This window comes from Sorex araneus, chromosome 9 (genome assembly GCF_027595985.1).
Source record: "Sorex araneus isolate mSorAra2 chromosome 9, mSorAra2.pri, whole genome shotgun sequence".
NCBI lineage: Eukaryota > Metazoa > Chordata > Mammalia > Eulipotyphla > Soricidae > Sorex > Sorex araneus.
This window is the reverse complement of record NC_073310.1, coordinates 52,224,280-52,241,980: the sequence shown is the minus strand read 5'-3', so window position 1 is coordinate 52,241,980 and position 17,701 is coordinate 52,224,280.

Sequence of the window (17,701 nt, the reverse complement as noted above, 5' to 3'; positions counted from 1 at the left end):
AGGGCAGCAGGCCACCAAGCTGGTGAGGTCAGACTGCGAATGCAGGTTAGAAATCGAAGTCACGCTGGCACGCACGGGGCTCCCTTGAAATTGGCTTTGGCTCAAGAGCAGATGTTCCCAGTCTCGGCCGAAACTGAACTCTGATCTCCTTTAGCCTCGAGAAATCAGGTTGGTCAGGTTGCTAGTCTAACTGTAACGTGGGAGTTGTCTCATCTTCATCTTTTGTCTTGGAAGGGGGAAAAAAAAACCAACACAAATCAGCAATCTTTATAAGCGTTTCAAAAATAGAAATGTGGAGCCATTCCGCCCCCACCCGCTTGAATGAGCTCATTAAAACCACACCTAATCTTCTGGGAACTAAGTCGTCTAACTTCCTACACAGAGGTCTCCAGAATGAATTCTACTTGCATTCGAGGGGATTGATGAAAAAGTAGCCCGTGACTTTTTCATCAGGGGAGCTAATAACATACAATAGTAGATTACATCTACTGGGACAGTAAGACAATGCAAGGCTTTTAAAAGTCTAGCAAAGATGGGATCTGGTCGTCTGGAAGGAATGGAGATAATTCTAAACAAAGGAAAATATTGCAGTTTTTCTTGGTCAGGACTTTTCTTGCCTTTTCCTTCAGACTTTATGGTGCAGGCCAAAACAATTCTGCTTGCAGGGAAGTCTCCTGTCTCAATCCACACAACCAGGAGGTGGGAAAGTGGGAAGCACAGTGCTGGCTAGAGAATAGGGGACTGGCGTGTGGCCTTCAAATCAGTGTACAGTAAGTAAAACAGCCCTCTTGAAGCTGTTTTCAGACAACAAAATACACTTTAAAGGACGCTTGGCTTTATTTGGAATTCCACCTCCAGTCCCAGAAGGGGAAAATAATGGGTTTACTGCCTGTAGTTTAGAAATTAGAACTCATTCATTTACTCATGGAACCAAAATAAATAATGATGGGTTGATTACCAAATCATTGTACTGGCCTATATAAGCCCAAATGGAAAGTTGGTTTTTTTGTTTGTTTGTTTGTGTATTTTTTTAGACCACACCCGGCAATGCTCAGGATTTACTTCTAGCTCTGTACTCGGGTTACTCCTGGCAGTGCTCGGGGACCATATGGAATGCTGGAAATAGAAACTGGAGTGGCCATGTGAAAGGCAAGCACCCTGCCCTCTGTAGTATTTCTCCAACCAGCAAATGAAAAATTATGTGGTTTTTGCATTGTTTAGTTAAAGAATTGTGATTTACAAAGTTATTGATAGTTACATTTAAGCAGATAATATTTCAACTGGGCTGGAGCAATAGCACAGTGGGTAGGACGTTTGCCTTACACGCGGCCAACCAGGGTTCGATTCCTCCATCCCTCTCAGAGAGCCCGGCAAGCTACCGAGAGTATCTCGCCTACACAACAGAACCTGGCAAGCTACCCGTGGCATATTCTATATGCCAAAAACAGTAACAACAAGTCTCATTTGGAGACATTACTGGTGTTTGCTCGAGCAAATCGATGAGCAATGGGATGACAGTGCTACAGTGCTACAATATTTCAACATCAATCCCACCACCAGTGTCAACTTCCCTCCACCAGTGTTCCCATATTCCCTCCCCACCTCAACACTGTACTGTCCCTGCCTGTCAACTTGATAGGCACAATACAAAGTTTCAGTGGTTGCCACTTAGATCTCATGTGTTCAGTTCTGTTGGGTCTGTGTTTTGGATATATGGCTATATCACCCAGTGCAACTGAAACCCAGATGCCTGTTCACCCATTACTTCCAATTTCTTTTCTTCCCCCACCCTCCAAGATTTCTTTTCTTCTCTCTCTTTCTCCTCTCTAAACACTGGGGTCAACGGTGATCTAGATTCTCCTTTTACTACAGTACATTTACTCATCCAGTATTTTATATACCACAGATAAGTGAGATCACTCTGTATTTTACTTCTGGCATACTTCTCTAAATATGATATCTTCCAGTTCCAACTACAATATAGCAAATTGCATGATTTTTTCATTCCTTGCAGATGCATAGTATTCCATTGTGTATATATACTATACTACATCTTCATGATCAATTCATCTCTTGTTAGACACCTAGGTTGATTCTACATCTTAGTTACTGTATTGAATGCAGCTATGAATAATGGTGTGCATATGTCCTTTTAAGAGGCTGTTTTGGGCTGGGGGTAAATGCCCAAAAGTGGACTTTGGGTGTCACGTGGCAGTTCAATTCTAAGTTTACTGAGAACTCTCTATACCTTTTTCCACAGTGTATGTGGAAAAAAAACAGATAGCATTCCCACCAGCAGTGGATAAGAGTTCCTTTTTTACCACATCCCCACCAACACAGATCTCTCCTGTTATTTTTGATATGTGTCATTCTCACTGGTGTGAGATGGTATCTCGTCATTTTGATTTGGATTTCTCTGATGATGAGTGATGCTGAGCATTTTTAATGTGCCTACTGATCATCCGCCTGTCTTCCTCTGAGAAGTGTTTATTTATTTCCTCCCCCATTTTGTGATAGGGTTTTTGTTTTGTTGATTTTTGTGCATACTTTATGTATTTTGGATATCAAACCTTTATCTGATGTGTTGAATGTAAATATTTTTCAGTTATCTTCTATTTCTAGTCCATGTTTCTTATGCCATGCAAAAGCTCTTTAATTTTATGTAGTCCCATTCATTTATTTTTTATCATATTGCCTTTGCCAGTGGTATCCGATCATTGAAAACACCTTTGGTGTGTCTTCACAACAAATCTTGAAGTATTCTGCCTATATTTTCCTCAATGTACTTTAAAGTTTCTGGTCAGATCTCAAAGCCTTTGATCCACTTTGGAATTGACCTTTTTTATTAGGTGAAAGGTATGAGTTCAGCTTTACTATCTTACATGTAGTTATCCAGCTTTCCCAGCACCACTTGTTGAAGAGACTGTGTTCACTCCATTTCATATTCTCAGCTCCCTTGTCAAAAACTAACAGATAGAGGGGATTTTGTCATAAGGTATCTCTCAAGACCAATAAATTTCATTGTGGATATGGCTTTCCAGTCTTCCCCCATTCGCAAAAATGTAGCATCTGCAGGTTATACTGGGAGGGACTGATCTGATGAGATGAAACTCCAGTTTCTTTTTTAAATTTTTAAATTTTATTGTTCTTTTAATTTTATTATTATTATTATTATTATTATTATTATTATTATTAGTGAATCACCGTGAGTACAGTTACAGACTTACAAACTTCCACACTTGCATTTCAGTCATATAATGGTCAAGTATCCATCCCTCCACCAGTGCCCATTTTCCATGACCAATGGTCCCAGCATCCCTCCCACCATCCCCACCCCGTTCCCCCTCCCACCACCCACCTCTGTGGCAGGGCATTCCCTTTTGTTCTCTTTCTCCTTTTGGGTGTTATGGTTTGCAATAGAGGTATTGAATGGCCATCACGTTTGATCTATAGTCTGCTTTCAGGTTGCTTCTCCCATCTTGACTGGATCCTCCTAGCACCATTTACTTGGTGATACCTTCTCTAACTGAACTGCTTTTTCCCCCAGTATGTGAGGTCAGCCTCTAAACTGTGGAGTAATCATCCCAGTACTTATCTTTTATAATCTTGGGTGTTAAGAGACTCCAGTTTCTTAAAAAATAATAATAAAATACAAAATATTTGCAGAAAATTATTCAATATTAAACTAAAAAAATGTAAGATATTTGTAAAGTTAAAACTTGAGCCTGATTTCATGAGTATAACTTTTCTCTCTATAGTTATATTAAAATAATAGTATGAAATTACTAACTATACTATTTGAATAATAATTCATAGGCATCATAATAATCTTGTTATTTTTGAGCCACACCAGGCAACATATAGCGGTTACTCCTGGCTCTGCACTCAGGATTTACTCCTGGCAGTGTTTGGGAGACCATATGGGATGCTGAGGATCCAACATGTGTTGGCTGCATGCAAGGCAAATGCCTTACCTGCTATGATTTCTCCATCCCCAGTAATAATATTCTAAGGTGAGCCTGTATAAATATGTAGGTAATAAATTTAAGCTATTGATTCCATGTTTAAATAGTTGAAATTATACTCTTATACCTCAGTAGCTCTTTTTTGGATGCATCTCCTTCATTGGCATGTTTTTCTTATAATAATATGTTTCTGAAAGCAATGTGAGTAGACTTTTATTATAAATTACTTTTTTTAATTGAATATTGATTGTTTTACAGAAGTACAGCTCCACACCTTTCTAAATACATAGAACTCATCAAACCCACCACCAAAGAACTTTTTCATAGTAATTACTTCAAACTAAGGTTTAGGGATTGGAGATGTAGTTTGATGAGCTGAATGCATACTTTAAATGCGGGAGGCCTTGGGATACCCTGGAGGGGGGGGGTGAGACCCTCCCCGCCCCAAGGGACCCAGACCCAGCAGGCGAAGATCTCCAGAACTCAACTGCTGCCATGCTCACGGCCACTCTCCATACGCTCAGGCTGAGTCTCACCCACGAGTGAACCTATTCCTGGAGTGCACGGCCGCATGTGCAGCCTCGAGACACTTCATAGGACACACCCTACCCATACTCCAAGAGTACTGCACTAAATAGGATGGGATTCAAAGTAGGAGGCAACCAAACTTAGAGGGAAATATTATATTGTTTCAGTTCTGCTTTGGGGCAGAGATTGGGGTTCAGGATGGAAACACCCAAAATATGATGGTGGGAAGGTGTAATGGTGGTGGGATGGTGTTTGTATATTAAATGTAATTGAATATTGTGAACTACTTTATAAAATAAAAAAAATATTTAAAAACATAAATAAATGTGGGAGGCCTGGGGCTGGGGAGAGAGCAGAGCAGGTAAGTTACTTAACTTGCAAGCTACCAAACCAGGTTTGATCCTTGATTCATCATATCTATGGTCCCTGATTCCCACCCAGTGATCCCTGGGTGCAGAGCCAGGAGTTAGTCTATGCACAGATGAGTGTGGGCCCCCAAACCATCCAAACAAAAAATGACAGAGTCCTGGGTTCATTCATTCTCTGGCACCACGTGGTCCTCTAAGCATAGACAGGAGTCATACCCAAGCACAGGACCAGGAGCAGCCCCTGGCTATTGCGCCCAAAAGCCACTTGATTTGCAGGACATGCCCATTCCTGGATCAATAGCACAGAGGGTAGGGCATTTGCCTTGCACACGGCCAACCTGGGTTCGATTCCTCCATCCCTCTCAGAGAGCCTGCCAAGCTACCGAGAGTATCCCGCCTGCATGGCAGAGCCGGGCAAGCTACCCGTGGCATATTCGATATGCCAAACACAGTAACAACAAGTCTCACAATGAAGAGGTTATTGGTGCCCGCTTGAGCAAATCGCTGAACAATGGGACAACAGTGCTACTGTGCTACGGTGCCCACTGACTCAGCGTAGTTAACTCAGATCCCATCAGCCTCACATCAGTGCAGAGGAGGCAGAATTTAACCATCTCCTGTGCCCCTGCCCTTCGCTCCCCCAAACAAAAACCTCCTCTTGTAACAGAATGGCAGCATGAATGTTCATCGATGCTGGCAGATGGTGGATCCTCTGGGTCGCACACAGCTTCTGGATCGGGGACCAGGGAAGTCTGCGAATCTGTTGGAACTATGGCGCGTCACTACATCCTGCTGCACTCCTAAAACATCCCAGATGAGATGGGCAGAGGCTCCTGCCATACCTGGCTGCCTTAGGGAACAAGGGGGGAGTGCTTCAAGACCCTCAACCCCTGCAATTCGCTTCCCTTGCATCTGCTCCAGGACACTGGGGGAGGAATAGAGAGGAAAAGCGTGACAGTTCCTCCTCTACCTTCTTATCATCTGGGGCCTCAGCATACTCACCAACTTTTACATCATTGCTGCAAAGAGGGAGTAGCAACCCAGCTGAGTGATCTGACTGTTGTTGGTCAACCAAGCTGTTTATAAACCAGGTCTCTGCATAAAGCAGAAACCATCTGTTCTCACGTACAGAAAACCAAAAGTGAAGTCTTTCTCCAAGTGCCAAGTTGCAGTTGTTTTTATTAATGGCTTAGTGCTCTCACTTCCCCAATTTGGAGGTCTTGGAACCACACTTTGAAAACAGAAACCACTGCGGAAGCTGGGGGGGGGGGGGCAGGAGGAGCTTCTCTCTTCCACCTCCCAAGTGGAAACTCACAGGATCCTGCATTTCTTAAACATTTCTTAATATCCTGCTTCCGAAATGACCACATGCTCCCAGGAGCTGTCCTGAACCCACGCAATAGCTTTCATTTTTCACATTTTTTAGAAAGGTAAAAGGGGTCAGTCACAGTGTGCCCCTCCCCCTATACTCCCCCAAACTTCCTGGGGCCAAACATCCAGGAGGGGAGCAGCTCCAGGGGATCTGTGATGAATCAGGTGCAAATTTAACAAAACCCAAACTTTCCCCACTGCCGTCCACACATGCACCAACCACAAATACTGCAAGGGAACCATTGGCATCATGTTGATTGCAAATGGGGAAGAATTGACTCTAAAAATAAGTAGAATTGAGCTCCCCCATCCCCACCCTACAGTATAACCAACTGTAAACATACAGACAGAGAAACTGCATAAGTAAAGCATACTAGAAAACAATCCTTTACTTGCCTCCTTGGAATTGTATTCTTCTCACACAAGGCACGTAAGGGATTTAGTCAGAGCATGTCAACATCCCTCGAAATAGATGGCTTCATGGGATTTATTTTAGACCAGGTGAGTGGCACAGATTAGGGTTTCTGCTCTTGTGGTAACTTTACTAAAACCAACTGCAAACAGATCCTATCTCTTTAGTGTGGGTGGGGGAGATTTCATTCCTCTCTGACCTAAAGCCACGGGTGACTGACTATTCTGCAGAACTCTTTTTCCTAGTATCAAGAGCCTTTGATGGATGGGTTTCATAATATTGAAGTCTCACTATCCACTCAGGTCATATGAAAATTAGTCATCAAAACTGCATTTGAGCACTTGGTCCCAGGCCCTTTGCTTAGCTGGGCCATCTCCCTGCAATCCTCAGTGGACACAGGGCTCTCTGTATGGAATTGTGGGACAATGGAAGAGGGGAGAGCTGGGCCCCAAAAGTCTCCAACAGAAAGCATTGGTCATTTTTCTCCCACTTATTTATTGACTTTTAAAACCTTCTCTTTGTCTTTGGGCCACATCCTACAGTGCTCAGGGCTTCTTACCCTGGTTCTGTGTCAGGGGTCACTCTTGGTGGTGCTCAGAGGACCATATGTGCTAACAGAGATAAAACCAGGCTAGGCCTCATGTGAGGCAAACATCTTGCCTCCTGTACTATCTTTCTAGCCCACAAGTTGTTTATGCACTTACTATTTATATGTGTATTTATCATTCTTGTATTTAAATAATAATGTATTCTTATTTATTTAAGGTGTCTAAATTTATATTGGTTTCAGGTATACAAACTTAGTGATTAATATCTGTATATGCCCCATTATGCTCATCATCACCATTGCCTGATTTTCATCAGTCACCATGCAAAGGATCCCCTACACCTAATTTATCCAGCCCCCTAAATCCTTCAGTAGATTTTTGTTTTGTTCGCTGCGTTGCTTTATTTGAATTTTTTCTTTATCACATGCAAGAGATATCATACCCTATTTTTCTTTATCCATCTACTAATTTTACTTAGCTCGGTCCTATCTAGATAGATCCAGATTGTTGCAAAAAGCAGGATTTCTTTTTCTTGCTTCTTTCCTTTAAAATTGCTGAATTAGGGGCTGGAGCAATAGCACAGCAGGAAGGGCATTTGCCTTGCACCCAGCCAACCCGGGTTTGATTCCCAGCATCCCATATGGTCCCCTGAGCACCGTCAGGAATGATTCCTGAGTGCAGAGCCAGGAGTAATCCCTGAGCATTGCTGGGTGTGGCCCAAAAAGCAAAAAAAAAAAAAAAAGCTGAATAATATTCTGTAAAAAAAACAGTCTTGAAAGTTCCTAAAAATACAAATAAATAAATAAGTAAATGGATTTTACTTATTTACAGAAAGTCAGAAAGACCATAGCTTTAGCTCTGCCAATGCTGGGTATTTACCTGAGGAACCCAAAATTACTGACCAGAGAAGATAACTACTACCCACTGTTCACTGCTGCACTACTCATAAGAGTCAATCTGGAAACAGTCCAAGTACCCATCAAGGAATGAGTGGATAAAGAGGATGTGGCCATAGATACAGGATGGACTACTGCTCACAAAAATCAAGATGAAGGAGTCTTTTTTTAAAAAAAAAATCTGTCTGCAGCAGCCCGGAAATTCCTTGCCTGTTATTGCCCTGATTCTGGCTGTGGAGGTGCTGCTGGGACTGAGGCGATTCTGCAGATGTTCCTCTGAATAATGGGAGAAGGGTCGGTGAGATGGTTCAAAGGGCTCTACCTGAGTTTCGGTCCCCTACCCGCACCTCATGGTTCCAAGCAAGCACTGCTAGGTAACAAAGACGAAAGCTAAACCAAGTCAGCCGAAACCAGCGCTGTAGGTACTATAGTGGTGAGATGACTGCCCTCCAAACCAACAAAACCCAAAATAAAAAGAGAGAATGCTGAGGCTGGAAAGATGGTAGAGCAGGCAAGGCACTTGCATCAAACTGGTTCAATCCTTGGCATCATATAGGTAGAGTCTTCTGAGCTTCACCAGGAGTGATCTCTGAGCACAGACAGGAGTAAGCCCTGAGCAATTCCGGATGTGATCCCAAAGCAAATAAGAGAGAGAAAGACAGAGCGCTCGCTCTCACCGCTGTAGCATGAATGTATAGCCAACATGTTTCCCAGAACTAGAATTCTCTTTCCAGACATGTATAGGCATGTGCAGGATGAGCTGAGGCAGGAAACTGGGGTTGAGCACTGAAGGGTCTGGGAGAACTAGTTGTCCAGCACAGTTACTATCAAACACCAAATGATGTGAAATTCCAAAACAAACAGGAAATATTTTAAAGACAAAGGTCATAAGTATTGCAAACCACTCTGTGAACATTTTTGTTCACTCTTTTGGACCTAATCTCTAAGATCATCTCTGTGTGGTAGCAGCTGACCTACCAAGGTGCTTCTGGACAACCCCTTTGGCCTCGGCACTCTGTATTCTCCCCAGCGGAACTAAAACTAGGCCCTGGCCAGAAAATTTACTCCAATGGAACAAGCAAGGGATGCAAATGATCATAGATTTGTGGAGAGTTGGTGTTAAATATGTATCAACACCTACCACCTGGAGGTCAATGCCGTGCTTTGGGGGTCAGGAGCACATTCTAGGTTATTAATTTTGGCTTGTAATATATCTTCCCCTTTTCAATTATTGGGTCATACCTTTGTATGACAATTAATTATTTCTGAGTAGCCAAATCTCAGAGAATAAAGACTTGCCTGAGATGCCCCTATAGCATTACCTCTATTCAAACAGCAGACAGCAGATAGGAGAGCGGTCATTTGTGTTCTTCTAGAAAATCAGACCTAAGTCAGGTCAAAACCTGTTAGCCCTGGGAATCACAGAATGTCCCTGCCCCAGGCTAGGGGAAGAGACATTTGCCTGCTCCGATCCCCCAAGCTGGCTCTGGCATTTCCCATCTGTTCTGTAGAAATCACCTGAAAAATATCTCTGTGTTGGAGGTCTGGGTCCACAAGAGTGAGTTAAAGTTCAGGAAGCTCCGGGGGAATGTTCCTGGGAAAAACTAGGCAAGAGAAAGGAACAGTTGTGCCATGTTCTGTTGGTGTAACTAAAGCTAATCTCTTAGCCTTAGTTGCTTCCCTTATGAAGGGGAAATAATTAAGGTTACTCTGTTTGAATATTACTTTTTATGGCATCACCAGCTGTCAGCAATGCTCTGCTTTTGATATGAGAAGAAAACTGATGTCCATGATTGCGTACACTTATCCCATATGTTAGTAAAACATTTTCACTTACTATTAGTTATTAGCTCTCACGAAAACAAAAATGCCCAAAGTTGCTCTAGTTAGTTTCATTTCTCACTTGAGCAATATGAAATGTAGGGTTAAGTAATCTGTCTAGGTTTACTCTCAAATGTGACAGGGAGCCAAAATTCAATTTGGGGGATTGGGGATAAGACTCAGCAGTAGAGCACTTGCCTTGCATGTGTGAGTCCTTGGGTTCCATTACAAGCACCCCTCCACCCCCCACCCCTTACACCAGAACCCCCACCCCTGCCAAAAAAGGAATCAGTTTGTAGCTTTAAAAACATTGTATCTGGCTGGAGCGATAGCACAGTGGGTAGGGCATTTGCCTTGCATGCGGCTGACCTAGGTTCGATCCCCAGCATCCCATATGGTCCCCCAAGCACCACCAGGAGTAATTCCTGAGTGCAGAGCCAGGAGTAACCCCTGGGCATAGCTGGGTGTGGTCCAAAACCCCAAAGCACAGGCTAGAACTTCGCCTGCTTCCAGAAAATGCCAAACAAGAGAATACACAAAGATTCTGTACTCTTTACACACTTGAATTTGGTTGTAAAAGCATTCTTGTTCAATAAAAATATTGAGGAAAGATATTATAAAATTTATTACTGGTCCCAAATATCAGATCAGAAATGGTTACTGGCAAAGTTTTTGTGAACATCATTCCGATTTTCTCTGTAATGCACAGAAGTGAAGATCTTGTCAGGGTTTCTTTGTTCGTTTGTTTTTTGGACTTTTTGTTTGTTTGTTTGGGGGCTACACTCGCAGTGTTCAGGCGTGCAGCGCCTGGCTCTGGGATCACTCCTGTCAGGGTTAGGGTTTCATATGCAGTGGCTGGGCTGGTTATATGCAAAGCAAGCAATTTACCCTCTGTGTTTTTAATCCGACCCCAAAGATGTTGTGTAGGTTTTATCTCTGCTCACTAGGCTTAAAATGACTAAACGTGTGAGAAGCAAAGACTGGCCATCTGACCATTTTAAAGCAAATGGTTTATGTTTCCACTCAAAAAACAAAGCGAGTGTGAATGACGTCCCATTCTCAGTATCCAGCGGAAAGAAACAGTCATGGATACTACTCAGAAGCTTTCACGGAGCCTTTAGCTTAGTCAAAGAGAAAGACAGGGACACGTACATAAATGCTTCTAAGAGTCTGACTTGAGAGCAGAGCCACAGGGGAAATGGATGAGGAGGAGGAAGGGAGGGGCGTGAAGGTTTGAGGACTGGGCCCCGCTAAGGTTAGGAGGGTTTTTCTGAGAATGTGCTCACATACAAACTCAGTGACGTCATTACAGCGATGTGGAATTGGTCAAAGTTGGTATGTAGGAGTCACTGTTTGTTACCCACACCTATGTGGTCAGATTCAAAGTCAGTCAAGAATTTAGATGTGATTTAATCCCGCATCTTTGCCTTAAAAAAAAAAAAAGATTTACAAAATGAGGTCAAGGCGATAGCTTAGTGAGAACCACAAGGAGCTAGCTTTCTTGACCCACACATGTCACCTTTTATTTCTATAGCATGCAGCTCCTTTTAGAGAGAAATTATACAAATAAATACTGCACTATCTAATTGCTATTTGTCATCAGATAGGATCCATTGTGTAGGACAAATAAATCCCCATCCCATCTCTGCTACCTAATACAGAGGCTGAGCTGAAAGAAAGACTATGAATTTTAGTTTTAAGTACTGTCCAGAGTTTTATATATATATATATATATATATATATATATGTGTGTGTGTGTGTGTGTGTGTATTTACATACACACATGTAACATACATATATATGTTATATATATGTGTATGGGCTTGCCCTTCATTATCTTAATATTTTTTTAAAAACTATTAATTTATCTCAATTTCATTTGTCCAACTAGGATATTTGATAAAGAACATTTTAATACCAATGTCTAAACAAAGAAAATGGTAAGTGAGAAAAGGCAGAGATGGAATGATCAGATAGGATCTTTAATGCAGGAAAACAGAGAAACTTGGTGGCTGGGGTTCTCTCTCATCTGTGGAAGGTTCTAGTTACAGGGACCTGGGTCTGTGTGTGGAGAAACCCGGGTAAGCAATTCAGCAAATCCAAGTGCTATCTCTGTATCTTTTCTTTTAAGATAACAACACTTCCTTTTTTTTTAAGCACCTCTTTTATTACACTATTTATTGCATCATAAGCTATGACTGGTGGTTTCATTTTCGCCGTGTAAACTGGATTGCCCCACTGCAAATCTCCCTGGGGTTCCTGGAGGGAAAAAAAACAACAACTCTGAAACTGATAAGAAACAACTCATTTGAAAGGAAATACCCACCAAGAAATGGTTGAGTTTTTGGTTGTTGTTGTTGTTCTTTTTTTTTTTTTCTCAAGAATCATCTGCAGAGGATTTAGGGGGATTTTAGCATCTCTTAAAAAGAATAATTTCAGGATGGGTGTTTTGCTTTCCCCCCATTAATTTTTTTTTGTCTTAGAATGCTACAAGTGCTTGTTTTTAAGGACCAGGAAAGCCATGTGAAAAAGCCTAATTTTGAATGTTTGTGAACCTAGAACTGTGCTGTTCCATCAACTGTGAGATCACAGACCAAAGACAAGCAGCTTCTCCTGGGGAGAAAGTGTAGACTGCTCCTGTGGGAATAGCACCAGGGACTGCTCCCTACCTACTGACTTGCTGTTTCCTTTCCTCGCTAAGAACACTTTCTGTCCGCAAGAAGGCAGTTTCAGTGTGGGAGAGATGGCCAGGGGTTAAGGTGCATGCCTTTCCATCAAGCCCACTTGGATTCTGGGTACCACATGAAACTCGATAGATTGCCAGGTACAGCCCTAGAGGTTATGGAGCACTGCTGGGTGTGGCCTTGGAGAACCCCTAAAACTTGCAGTATGGTCCAAGTAACTCCTGCCATCACAGGTTCCCTGAAGCACTGCATTCTTGGGCCCTTACATTGAACCACTGGCCCTATTGACCAAGAATCACTGGGAGAAGTTCTGGGGTCTCCTCAGCATTGCTAGGGAAGTTTAAAAAAAAAGAAAAGAGGGGGCTGGAGCGATAGCACAGCGGGTAGGGCATTTGCTTTGCACGCGGCCCGACCTGGGTTCGATTCCCAGCATCCCATATGGTCCCCTGAGCACCGCCAGGGGTAATTCCTGAGTGCAGAGCCAGGAGTGACCCCTGTGCATCACCGGGTGTGACCCAAAAAGCAAAAAGCAAAAAAAAAAAAAAAGAAAGAAAGAAGACAATCTCACAATAGATAGTGCTGAAGGCAATTTGCCAAGGGGTAGACCAGATGACGCTGAGAAGGTATGGCAGTTTTTGAAGAATATGTAGAAAAGCAATTTTAATCTCTTCTTGCCTTGTCAAAGCATTTGTTTTCTTTCCTTTGGTAAATAAAAGAAGCTACAAGAGATTATTGAATGCAGAAAGAATAAAAGAGGGTTTCTGTACAGCTGCCTAACTCTGCATTGTAATTCAGCGGCTTATTTGGATCTAATTTTATAAGAGTCATTAAAGATAGGATCACAGTCCAACAGTTTAGAAATGAATCATTTTTAGAAGTAAATTCTTTGTAATTAAAAAATTACAATATCTAAATAAACTCACACATTAAAAAAAGTTACCTCCATTAAAATTTTTTTTTTTTATTTCCAGGGAGAAAATCACTCAGCCACCAGATTAAAAAAGATTTTTCCAAGTGATAAACAATAGATGAGTGGATAAAGAAACCATGGTAGGACACATCCGAGCCTGGGGGGGCACTGGAGTGGGGCGGCGCCAGCCCAAAACTCCAAGTGGTTCCGGCCGCCGGAAGTCACGCCCTCGACCCACCCTCGGTGCCATCTTGCTGCCACAATCCACAGAGAAGCGGCAGGCATTCTGGTGAGCAACGTGGCCCGGACAATGCTCTGGACCCGAATCGGGGCCAGCAACACCGGGGGGCCGGAAGGAGGAGGTGCCGCCAGCACACCTTCTCCAGATGGAACCGTGGCGACACTGAGCAGCAACTAACACGGCTCCAGGATTCGGGACTGGGACACATCCAAGCCGCGCGGCCGCATTAGCGGCCGCGCAACCTTTTCTAAAACCTGAAAACATACAATCTTTTAATGGAAAACTAATTATCAAATGCCTCCTTATTAGGGTTATCTTGTTTGGGGATATAACTCCCACAACAATAGTGAGTTTTGTGTTGAAATATGGAACGTAATCAAGGGGAAGAGAAAATAAAGTGAAATTCATCAGTTATACAGTTGGGGTGGGGGGCGGGGGGTATACCGGGGATTTTGGTGGTGGAATATGGGCACTGGTGAAGGGATGGTGTTTGAATACGGTATAACTGAGACATAAACCTGAGAACTCTGTAACTTTCCACATGGTGATAAAATTTAAAAAAAAATAAAAATAAAAAAATAAAAAAAGAAACTATGGTATATTTGCATAATGGAATAGGACTCAGCTATGAGAAAAGATGAAATCTTGTAACTTGCTGCAGCTTGGATCGAACTGAAAGCTGTTGTGTTAAGTGAAGCACAACAGAAAGTAAAAGAAAAATTCTGGGTGTCTTGATCATATGTGGAATATAAAGAAACAAAGAGACTAGACCAGCCCTAGTAGAAGCAAACCCTGAGATGGGATTACTAGTACTGGGAACTGCAAAGCTAAGGGGCTAAGGGCAGGGCAGGAGGGAGGTGTCAATGGCGCAGGGATTATGACACACTGTCAGGAGGTATTGGTGCAGCAGCAGCAGTGCTGCAAGTTATAAAAGAACTTTAATGCTATTGTAAACTATGCTTAAAAATACGATTTATAAAAGGGGATATCATGCAGCCAAACTAGATTTCCCGGCAAAGTGAGGTGTTGTATACATATGAAGGGAAGATCTATCTACTTTGGTGAGTCTTTGGTTTCAGCATGCCTAACTGCTAATGGAGAAAGGCAGTTTTCTATGTCTGAGCTATAAGTAGTCAGACTGAATAAATCTAGGGCATAAGCCAGCACTTCATTTTTTTGTGAGTCTACCAAAATATTTTTGAAGCAAAACTCAGGTCCATTGACTGACTTTCGAAAATTGCTGGTTTCAAATTGGAGAAAACCATGGAAGATAGCTGGGCTACAAGAACCTTAGGATCATACTTCAAAAACTCACTTCTACATGGTAGTACATTGCTGACAAGCACTTGGTCTTGAATTTACATTGAACTGACCCTTCCAGTTCCCCAAATAGCAACAATGCCTTTGGGGGAAAAAACGGGGGTGAGAGTGAGGGGGGAAAGAAATGTTGCTTGCAGAACTTGTTTACATAAAGGTTCTGAGAGGATTGTGCAGACAATGCAAAACTCAGTAAAAGCAATTGATGCCCAGAGGGCTATTCAATGCACAGAAAGGAGGGAACTGTCTTTTGGTCCAAATAGAAATGTTCCCCATGATTTGAGACTTGCTCAGATCCTACACTATGATATGTGGGGCATGAACTCATTCTTCAAGGGTAGTTTTGATTTTTAAAAAATTGTCAAGAAACTGGGGAGATGGCTCAGTGATCAAGGGTGCATGCTTTGTAGGTGACAGAGCATCAATTTGAATTCCGGCATCAAATGACAGCCTCCAATGCCAGTCTGTATAGTCCTAGAGGACGTTAAACACTTCTGGGGTGTCCCCCGGTGTTCCCACACAGCACCTTATCCTGGGCCTTAGCATTGAACCGTTCAGCCATATTGGCTGTACGCTGCTGGAAGTGGCCCCAAAAACCCTGCTTTGAAACTCCCCTCCAACAAAGAAAATGAAATATTTTCAAAATTCTTGATTTCTCCAAGAAGCAGAGAGGGAGGAGAGAGATAGTACTCAACAAGTTGAAACTGTTGCTCACCTTTCTTACTATTCAAGCTTCTAAGTAGAGCCTCCCATTTATGGGGGGCCACACCGTGCTGAACTGGCAGCCCTTGCCTGGGATTCTGTGCCCGGTGGAGGTGGCCAATGTTGTGATATGGGGCCTCAACAGGGCCAACAACACTGGTTAACAGTCATTAGGGATATGCGAAGCAGAGCACAGAGATCCAGGTGAGACCCAGGTGGTGTTGGGGTTTGAAATCAGCACCTCAGACAGGCTTGGCAATGTCTGCACTCTGGAGTCACATCCCCAGGCCTTTATTGCTTCCCCTTTTCACCTCTCAGCCTTGGACAGAATAGTCTCTATGCCTCCATTTCTACAGTTGTCAATTTTGAGATGAGCATTTCCCCACATTTAATATCTGTGACATCACTATGGATAATGAAAGGCATTGTTTCCTTGATTAGTTGCCAGCAATTTGTTCAACTATGTATACAATAATGATTTGTCTTCTAAATAAAGGTGTCTTATAATAAGTGAAGTAAGATAGACATACCTCTACCATAGGGCTTCATGGGAGTTAACCAAGTGAAGAAGAAAACACAAACCCATGATCAGTTAATATGAATAACTTAGTCAACATAATATGTTAATATTCTAACCTGTGGTTACATTATAAATGATCTAGATACCCTGTTTGACCTATATATTGTCTCCAAAACTCTTGTCATGATATATTGCATAACCTGTGCAGAAGCGTTATGTACCTCTCTCATTTGGATAGGTTCGTAAAAGTGGGCCAAAGCAAGAACATATTCAAAGGCTGGAAAGACTCGTGGTGATTAGAGAGCTAGAAACCCACTTATTCTGTGACCCTGGTCACTCAAACTTTCTGCATCTCAGGTTTTGCAACTACAGAAGGAGGAACATAACAAAAGCCCCAGGCATAATTTTAGGCTGAAATAAGATTGATGCAATTGTACATTCTACAATATAAACCTACAGTAAGTTCAAAGTCCATGTAAGCTATTTTAATGAGGACGCTCCAGCCTCACTAGCATTTCATACCAGCTTCGGATGAGTAGAAACTGAATTGTGTACAGCCACCAGCTATCAACAGTGACCTCATGTGGCCGCAATAGAAATAGCAGTAGCAGAAAAGTAGGATTTGGCAGATAAAATCTGTTGTGTGTTGATAGACTGTTGGTTTGGACTCCAGAAGCCCATGTCTGACATTATTAAATGGTCTGAGACAGAAAAATCTTAATAAGGAAATAGGAGGCCCTGCCAATCAGAATGTGAGCTTCTGAGTGATAGTCTTAAATCTTTTTAATTTTAAATTTCCAAATATTTATTAAAAAGAAAAATGGAACTTTCCTCATCTAATCAAAGGGAGTTACGTCTATGGGCTTTACATCTTGTTAAAAGTGTTTTCAAGTAAAAGAATCGCTGTACCTGTTTTTAAGACATATTAAGTCAGCAATTTAACCTGAACTTTAATATTCTAGACCTACAGTATAGGATAACATTGGTTTGTCTTTTCTGCCTTGCCGCAGGGAGCTTAGGTTTATTGGGTTACTCCCATCACAGTGCTCCCATTTCTCTGTGTTTATTTGTAACTTCTTTCTTTGTGTCCTGTTGACTTGTAAATATTGCTTTTACTCTTCTCTTTAAGTCCTTAATTCAGACCAATGTCCTTTTTGTATAGGCACAGGAAGACAGTAAATGCTATGCTTTTGTAACATGGGAGTTAATGGACTCTCAATGGTATTTACTTCCTGGGCATCTATTCTCTAGACTTAAGTCTCAGTTGCCCTAACTTCCTAGCACCCCCAAAAGCAGGGTCCTGACGAGGGACTGGATGGACCCAGGGCAAGCGGTGAGTTATGTGCTACCCTGGCATCGAGATGGGCCTGGCCAAAGTGCCATAATGCTTAACTATAAATTAAGAGCATGGTCATGGA